This window comes from Pinus tabuliformis, chromosome 6 (assembly GCF_031772625.1).
Source record: "Pinus tabuliformis cultivar Carrire ecotype Pingquan chromosome 6, CPIR1, whole genome shotgun sequence".
Classification (NCBI taxonomy): domain Eukaryota; kingdom Viridiplantae; phylum Streptophyta; class Pinopsida; order Pinales; family Pinaceae; genus Pinus; species Pinus tabuliformis.
In genome coordinates this window covers 1,566,876,133-1,566,884,360 of record NC_142292.1, presented here as the reverse complement: position 1 = coordinate 1,566,884,360, position 8,228 = coordinate 1,566,876,133, and the positions used below count along the sequence as shown (strand labels likewise).

The 8,228-nt window shown below is 35.8% G+C and overlaps 1 long non-coding RNA gene across 2 annotated transcripts; it reads right to left on the bottom strand.

The window, feature by feature from the left end:
• Positions 1–441: 441 nt before the first annotated feature.
• On the bottom strand, positions 442–6,613 carry LOC149264746 (uncharacterized). Of its 2 annotated transcripts, none has more exons than XR_016250155.1 (3): positions 6,317–6,613; positions 5,432–6,074; positions 442–865 (listed from the first exon to the last, which is right to left on the bottom strand). It is a non-coding gene; the product is annotated as an uncharacterized LOC149264746 (long non-coding RNA). The 2 variants fall into 2 exon arrangements; XR_016250154.1 differs by lacking the exon at positions 442–865 and adding an exon at positions 2,442–3,365.
• Positions 6,614–8,228: the final 1,615 nt, after the last annotated feature.

Sequence of the window (8,228 nt, the reverse complement as noted above, 5' to 3'; positions counted from 1 at the left end):
CGAAATCATGTGAAATAGCTATGCAAACGAAGCAATCATGATCCTGAACACGTAACCACAAATGGCATCAATTTATGCAAATGAGAATCTAACACTAATGATTGCATGGTGAGGCAAATATAGTGTTTTTGTTGGCAGCAAGGTCACCTTTGTCCCAGCTCACGATCCCACTGAGGTAGAGGTGAGATCAGAGGTGCTTGATAGCCTTTTTCTGAAGATATTCCCTGTTATTAACCTATCAAATCGATCTGAACATAAAAAAACATTTTCAATCATCAACAATGACCTACATAATCAAGCAAAACTGTAATCTACTTAACAGAAATTATTTGATGAAGACATTCAAAATATCTAACAGTACAAGAAGGAAGCCTTGGCACTTGGGTTAGGCCCAACCCAAAGAGCTATAGGCTCCTAAGAAAAACTCAGAACTGATGCCAAATAAAGCTGCTTTTCATTACTAAAAAATAACCATGTCACAAGAAAGTTATACAGCAATAGCTACGAAAATGAGCTGAGAAAATGACAGCACTATAGTGCAAAACACAACAGTTCAAAAAGTAACCTACGAAGGCTGGAAGCCTTCCTATTTATGCACTACAAGGGTCTTCAACATCCCTCCTTAACTCAAGGGGCTTGGCTGTTCAAACTGCCAGTAAACAGTCACTTTTCACAAAATTGCTCGGTTGCCTTTGGGATTCGTTTTGATGGCCTGCTGAACTCCGAGCTAAGGGTGGAGATTTCGAGGAAGGGGCCATTTAAGGCAGGAGACACCCTTCCTACGAATCCTCACCCTTGTTCCTTCATGCTTGGCTATCATCTGGCTCATAATTGCTTGGCCTTGTTCCAAAATTTGTCCAAAAACCTGAAATAACCATGTATTAGCCTTCTTGGTAAAGTGACCTTCCTCATTCGTTCAATCAACATAAATATACTCAAAAAACATGCATAAACTATGAAAAATGGTGGATTGACGAAGAACAATTAGGCAAAGTGAGCCCAATAAGTTACCCAATTCCAGGGCTCATCACTCCCCATTCTTAGAAATGCCAAAGGCCAACCAAATGGAGAATCTATTTTCACTGGCTTCTTCAAGTCTTTTATTATCTCAGGTTGTCTGAAGCCAGTCACATGTTTCAACTATAATTTATTGATTTAAGCTTATTGATTGGCAATGTAAATTTTCCCATGTCTCTTCACCTACAACAGGTGACGTTTTCAACACTGCCAGGGATGAAAATACTTGTAACTCGGCTTGGGATGGATCTAGGTTGGTATTTACTGGAAAAACACAAATAGACTCAAGACAGATACAAAATTATAGCCTTACATGAATAGCTACAAGAACCTTAGAGACAAAATTTAAATAACAGGAAACCTTAGGCAACAACTTAAATCCTAGATGGCTAAACTCTTGAAAATCAATTAGAACTCCAAGAATCAATCGAGTCACCAAATATAAGATAAAAATAAATACTGCTGGTTGAAGATTTGCAAAAGTAGATTATCTTTTCCATCAACATTCAAATTCCTAAAACAATAATTTGTAGGACTCAAAGCATTTTATACTTTTTTTTTGGTCTTGTTTTTGTTTTTTGTGTGTGAGAGAGACTAGAGGAATCAAAAAATAAGCCAGTCTTGTACTGACATGACATGGTGTTGATTACAACTACTACCGCTATAATATCTAGTTGAGGGTTACACTAGTGAAACACCCATAGGGCACCCATTCACTAACTGTTTTACCCACTGTGGGCATTATATTGCTTATGTCATAGACAAAGAACTAGATGCATTTATATGTGCTTTAATATCCACTTTCTTCTTTTACACAACAACTCTTTTTCTCCTCTGTGCCCAATCGTTGATGGGGGTGACTAATCCATTTAGTTTGGGAGAACCCACAACTTTAAGAAGACACTAGCTGCCATACCAGGCTCCCTTCTGCTGCTCCACCCATTCATGAAGACCTTAGCACACTCTCATACACAACCTCCATGAAACTCTCCCTCTATCCTCCATCTCTTTTAGGGATTCAAAATTCAGAGAATAACAGAGGCATTTTTAGTGTCTTCTCAGTCTTCGATGTGAACCCGCGTCCATTTTCTCACAAACGAGAAATGACAGTCTCAGTGACTAATCCATTTAGTTTGGGAGAACCCACAACTTTAAGATTATGGTTCATAATTGGCTGTCCAGATTTCATTCAGGAATATCATTTTCAAGAAAGATGCAGATAAAGATTTTCTTGCAATTGGTGTCAGAGCTGATAGACTATTATTCCTTGTCTATGTAGGTATGGGTAACCTTTCAGCTCAAGCATTAGCTCCATAATATATAATTCTTAATGTATTCTTTGTTGATGAACTATAAGATGCATTTTCCAAAAATGAAAGAAAGGCACACTTAAAATTAACATGCCTAATAGAAATCTACCATGTGTACGATGACCTTTAAGTGTTCAACCATACTGTTAATTCTGGTATCGAACAACAGAGTTTTTCATTTGGCTTACAGGTCACATCCCACTAGACTTAGTGCTCTTACTGAAACCCATATGCAAAACATGATGACAATATTTCAACAGGGTACTCCACAACCCACATTAAATAAGAAGAATAAATACCAGGATAAATTCTACAAATTAAATTGGAATGTTGACCATGCACCCATGGGGTACATCTCTCTCTTTTATGATTACTTGGCAGATCTCCAGACTAGGACCTTACCTGAGCAAAGAAGCCCAATTCCAATGAAATTCTGAGCACTATGCCGCATATTCAAATGGGCTTAAAATTTCTATGAGCAATAAATGCATTAAAAGGGTCACTCCCCATTCTCAGAAACCCCGAAGGCCAACCAAATGGAGAATTTGTTTTCACAGGCTTCTTCAAGTTTTTTATTATCTCAGGTTGTGTGAAGCCAGTCACACATTGAAAATACTGCACAACAAGATGAATCCTACTGTAATCTGTACCATCTCTCCATGCACTGATTACCTTCTCATAGAACATCCTATTGTTAAACCTCACAATACACAGACCATCAGGGCTAAGACTCATTCATATGACTGAACCTATGAAAACCCGATCTCAAACCCATCTCCCATATGATCTCTGTCCTCTGGAGACACTAGCTTCCATACCAGGCTCCCTCCTGCTGCTCCACCCATTCTTGAAGACCTTAACACACTCTCATACACAACCTCCATGAAACTCTCCTTATATCCTCCATCTCTTTTAGGGATTCCAAATTCAGAGAATAACAGAGGCATTTTCAGTGTCTTCTCATAGTCTTCGATGTGAACCAGCGTCTAGTTTTTCACAAACGAGAAATGACAGTCTCGATCACTGTTCTCGGAAATCCTGTGCAGAAAGATACCTTGGTGTTAATTTTGTTAAGGGCAGGCTAATAACCTTATCATTCACTATATGAAACCCTGTAAAAAGATTGAGTATTGCACCAAGATAAGCAATCAAAGATGTTTCATTTCAGTGAAAGATGGGTATGTCACGTTGTGTAATATCATCATTGAGCTAATAATGATGGAAAAGTATGAATGTGCATAATCTCAAAAGAGTAAATATACCCTAAATCTTTTCATCTTTATATGAAAATGTTTTCACAGTTTGAACTCATGTTTCCGATCAAATGTTTTTAAAGGAAATTATGTTTGTGTGGGAAACCAAAGAGAAAATATATCTTAACCTTGAATCTTTTAAATGAAAAGAAGTTTGGGAATGAAGATTTCCATAGTTTGAACTGATGTTGTGGATAAAATGCTTCTAAAAGAAATTGTGTTGTGTGTGGAAATTTTCTGAGGATGGTCCACCCACCATCAGGAACAAACAACATTATTTTCATAGGTAGAGCGTCCCTCAAAACATCAAACATTCCCCACACCCAACACAGTTTCTTCCAAAAAGATTTGGTTGACAACATGAAAAGAAGTTCTATCCATTGATTCAAAAGGAGTTACACTGCAATTTGTTTTATCCCTTGATTGGGGTTGAGATAGATGTAGCCAACAAACTAGCACTTAGCAAGAAACCAATCTTGCTTTGGTAGGAGAGTTAAAAGATGCACAGATAGCTTGCAAATGGGGAAAGGATGCTACAATCAATACAATGCAACACAAGTTAGAAGAAGTTTGTTCTCACAATAGGAGAAGACATAACATATATTAGAACAAAGGATGTAAGATGCTTGCTGCTGTTATTAGGGCACAAGAGATAGTCTAATCTTGCATTTTGTGTAAACTAATGCTAAGCACAAAGATATAAAAGAAGACCGGTAGTAGTTAGTGTGGACGTATTTATTTTTTGCTGCCACATGTTTCAACTGTCATTTATTGATTTAATCTTATTGATTGGCAATGGAAGTGGAGAAACAAGTATCTGTTTCAAAACAAACAGGAATATTTTCAGCTAGTTTTCTACAAGATCATCTCTCTCTATAACTCTTTTTCGCCCCAGATCATACAATATAAAAACAAAATCAGGAAACAAAAAATTTCTCAATTGAAATTCCCTAGGGCTTTTTTCGATGGGGCAGTGCAAAACGGGATATGTGCCTGCGGTATTTTCATTTCTATGAATGAACATCAAAATTTCTCCATTCACTGGAATGGTGGAGAAGGCACAAATAACAAAGCTGAAGCAATGGCACTTTCAGGTCTCCTATATCTCAGTACTTTCCTAAACATCCCGGCTCTTCATATCTATGGAGATTCTAAAATCATAATTGATCATGTCACTGGCAAACTTTCCATAAAAAATCAAATGCTAACAGGATGGATGAACAGAATCGATTTTTTCTAGAAAAGAAAAAAGGATTATTCTATTCAACATGTGGACAGATCACAAAATGTACAAGCAGACAGTTTGTCAAAGAAAGGGCTACTAATACAACTGGGTAAATGGAAAATGGACATTCTTCTGGGTAATATTACTTATCAGATAGAGGATTTTTCCCTCCCTGGAACATAATCTGTATCATTTTCTTTCTCTCCTTGTTTTTGTTTCTGGCCACTAGGTCTCTCACAATGTCCTTTGCAAAGCAAGTTTTTCATCTTTTGCAGGTGATGTTCCTATATCAACAGGGATTTATCTCACTCTTGCCTAACTCTTGCCTAAATTTTTGGTTTGTATACTGATTTCATACATATATCCTATGTTTTGTCACATATCTCTGTTTTCCCTCCTTGTACTGTTTATAGGAGGTAATGTTTTTATGGTGACTTTTTATAGACTTGTTAAGTCTATGTTTTTTGTTTCTGGTATATCTCTGCCAGACTATATGTAAATTTGCAACTCATCTGAAATTAATACAAAAGCATGCTTTTTTCATACAACAAAAAATTCCACGTGTCTTCACCTTCACTTAGAACAGGTGACATTTTCAACACTGCCAGGGATGAAAATACTTGTACCTCAGCTTGGGATGGATCTAGGCTCGTTTTTATTGGAAGAACACAAATAGACTCGAGAACTGCATGTCATTTCTTCCCACCATACTCATGATGGCTCCTGTTCATTCTCCATCCGCGTGATCAAAACAAACTCAAACATAATACTTGTAGATTTCCAGAACAACTCTCAGATTTGTGATAATTTGATCAAGAGAAATGAGGGTACCTGTGAATATCTATGTAGTCAGAAAAAGAACCAGTGAAACCATCAGATAAAAATTGGCTCACCAATTGACAAATGGAATTGACTGTGACAAACCCCAGCACCAATCCCACGCACAGAAATAGACCAGAATCAGAATAAACGGAAGAAATTAAAAGTAACAATAAATCCAAATGTATTAAATTTCTTCCAACACAATATCGTTCATCCAATTCTTCTAAGCTGAAAATGAAATGAAACCCCATTCGCTGCCATGAGAGCTCAGCATTCATCCATGGATATGGGGAAATCGAAAACCCCATGGTTTTTCAGAAACACTTTTGATTCATCCTCTGGAAATCACATATTTTGCTGCCAGTCATTTTTCCGTGTTCCCAAAGGCAAAAGAACCAGTGGAACCACCCGATAAAAACTGGCTCACGAATTTACAAATGGAATTGACTGCAACAAACCCCAACGCCAATCCCACACACAAAAATAGACAAAAATCAGAATAAACCAAATAAATTAAATAAAATTAATAGTAAATCCAAATGTATTAAATTTCTTCCAACACAGTATCGTTCATTCAAGGAATAAACCAAAGAAATTAAATAAAATTAACAGTAAATCCAAATGTATTAAATTTCTTCCTACACAGTATCGTTCATCCAATTCTTCTCAAGTTGAAAATGAAATGAAACCTTGTTCGTTGCCATGAAAGCTCAGCATTCGTCCATGGATACGGGGAAATCAAAGACTCCATGGTTTTTTCAAAAACACCTTTGATTCATCCCCTGGAAATCACATACTCTGCTGCCGGTCGTTCTTCCCAGTGTTCGCCATCATTTGGCTGGATGAATATCGTCTTCCCACAGAGTCCTACAACAACAATAAGAAACACACAAAAAATTACAGGCCTAAGTGATGAGTATGGACTAAAGATGGGTATTGTTTCAGTTATAAAGAGAGAGTTTTGATCCAATGGTGGCAAATATTTTAATAGTAAGACACCTAAAACAAAGATAAAGACAAAGGGGAGTTAATTTCAGAGAGAAACACTTTACAACATAATTAAATAATTTATTATTCTATTTAAATAATTTATTTATTTATTTAATTTTCACAATTATATAATATACATCTTTGTGATATTGTAAGTTTTAATTATATATAAATAAATACAAAAATTTAAAATATTTCAGAGGCACTTGGGTTTGAATTGTAGAGACTTAGAAAACCCTACGTTACAGATAAAAATGAAACCAAATTCGAACAGGCGAGTGCCGTGATATTTGGGCAAGGAGCCGGCAGGTACAAGCAGGATTTGGAATTTCAAATCAATGACACTGTGACAGAATTTTTTCAAATTAGGTGGTGGTCAAAATTTCCCGTCAAATTCGCCATAACCGTAGACTGTACACCGTTTTAGCTCGGAAAAGTTTGTACAAATTTAATTGTCCTAGTTTACGAAGGCTGAGGAATTGTCTAGTTAAAAGTGGTTGGAAACTGTTTAAAATAATTTCAAAATTTTTTGTAGATGCAGTGTTTGAATATGCTTTTGATGGTGGAAATAAATTCAACACCATAAAAACATATAAAACCTCTAAAATTATGAATTTCCACAAATTTTATTTAGATTTACAAAGATCTCTTTTAAAATATAACCAAAATTTCCATAACTTTCACCTAAAAAACATAAATTTTAGACTACAGCAATTTAATTGATGTCGTATTTCCAGGGACGAGTGACAAATGGTCCACCGAATGCAGCAAGGTTTCACATGACCGAACTGGCAGCGCAACCATGATGGTTATGATTTGTAATTGTTACTATCATTTGCACCTAATGTTGCAAAGGAAACGCCATAAGGCATAGTGTGTGGAAGAATACTGAAATGTGAATAGGCTTTTGCGGGCTTTTTTGAAAGCAAGGGTCGATGATTTCGAGTTTTAATTTGAGGAAACCATGCTGAAAACCGTTGAAATGGAATGCAAGCAGCCATAAATATGCATTGAACCTGTTTAGAGACCTTTGTTTGTAGTTGGTAAAAATTGTGGAGTTAAAGGTGAAGATAAATGAATGAATCCATGCGAACAACAACCGGGTATCCATATTGATTTGGATAGGGGTATTTAAGAAATCATTATTCAAATGGGAAATTAAATTAATATGAAGATATATTGAAAACATGCATTATATTCATTAAAATCAATTGATTTTTTCAACAAAATATGTTAAAACCCATTGACAATGAATTGGTTGTGAGGACATAAACTATCAAAATGGTATTGATCTTGAAACATTAATCCTTTTTAAGTTTGAAATGGAAAACACAAATAGTTGTGAGGACATAAACCATCAAAATGGTATTTGATCTTGAAACATCCTTTTTTAAGTGTGAAATGGAAAATACAAATAGTGTATTGTAACATCTTTTTTTAAGTTTGAAATGGAAAACACAAATAGTTGTGAGGACACAAACCATCAAAACAATATTTGATCTTGAAACATCCTTTTTTAAGTTTGAAATGGAAAATACAAATAGTGAATTGTAACAAAAGAGGTTCGAGAAGGAATATAATAGTCTAAAGAACATTGTGCTTGCCATTCCA